This window comes from Lissotriton vulgaris, chromosome 9 (genome assembly GCF_964263255.1).
Source record: "Lissotriton vulgaris chromosome 9, aLisVul1.2, whole genome shotgun sequence".
Lineage (NCBI taxonomy): Eukaryota > Metazoa > Chordata > Amphibia > Caudata > Salamandridae > Lissotriton > Lissotriton vulgaris.
The window spans coordinates 889,081,662-889,082,646 of NC_141697.1; the positions used below are offsets into that span (position 1 = coordinate 889,081,662).

Sequence of the window (985 nt, forward strand, 5' to 3'; positions counted from 1 at the left end):
GGGTGAGGCCAGCGAGGGGACCGGGGTGTTGAGGTCGTGCTGTGGGGATAAGCGATGGAGCCCGCTAAGAGGGTGCAGTGGTGTCGAGCAGGCTGGGCAATTGTGGTAATGGGATGGGTAGATGGTGCAGGGTGACGTTTAGGCCCCAGGGTTATGCGCTGGCGATAGGGTTGGGTGTGTCGTTTCATGGTTTGGCTGGTCCATCCATGATTGCATCAGTGTAGGAGACAGTAAAGGGTGGTATGACAGGAGAGAAGTTTAGCACTACCCTTGACGAGGAGGGAAGAGGTCCTGGTGGCCTTTACAACACAGATGCGGGTAAGGCACTGCCACTTAATTCGTGGCATCTAACCATGTTTGGTCGAGTTATCTATTTATGTATGCAATTTTATATGGAGCAGACGTTACCCGTAGGGGCAGGGCGCTTCCCAATGGGACCAGTAATGATACACGAGGTAACAGTTACAAAGGGAAAAATTACGAGGAGGACCTTGGGTTACATGGATCAAAGGGGCCAATGGTGAGCAACAAAAATACATGAGGTAGCAATCGGGCATCACAGGAGAACAAAGTGGTCTGTGTGCAGGTTACAAAAACGTACAAAGTACCAGGAGGGGTATACTATGGCAATAAGTGGCGGACCCTCAGGCACAAGAACTGGTGGTGGCACGCGGGCAAGTCCCTAAGCAAACAAACTGTGAAGGGTAGCAAACTGTTGGTTACAAGCGGAAGGTGGAAGGATGGGGACAGTGCTGGGCAGGAGGCCATGGGCCATTGGAACTGGTGGAGGAGTCTGAGGAGGAAAGGGAGATGCGGAAAGGGGGTGAGGCCATGAGGCACTTGAAATATGTGAAGGATTTGGAGGAGGAGGGGGAGATGCGGAAAGGGGGGGGTGCAAAGTAACAGTGTTGGAGTGTGTTTCAGGTATGCCCACGGCAAGGAGCGCCGAGAGAGACGCCCCCCCCCAGCCTCCGCTGGTTAGGCG

General features: G+C 53.8%; 1 non-coding gene across 1 annotated transcript; it reads left to right on the forward strand.

Moving 5' to 3' along the window:
* The first annotated feature begins 235 nt into the window (after positions 1 to 235).
* Positions 236 to 363, forward strand: LOC147692441 (U6atac minor spliceosomal RNA). The gene has a single exon (XR_015300278.1). It is a non-coding gene; the product is annotated as a U6atac minor spliceosomal RNA (small nuclear RNA).
* The last annotated feature ends 622 nt before the right edge of the window (positions 364 to 985 follow it).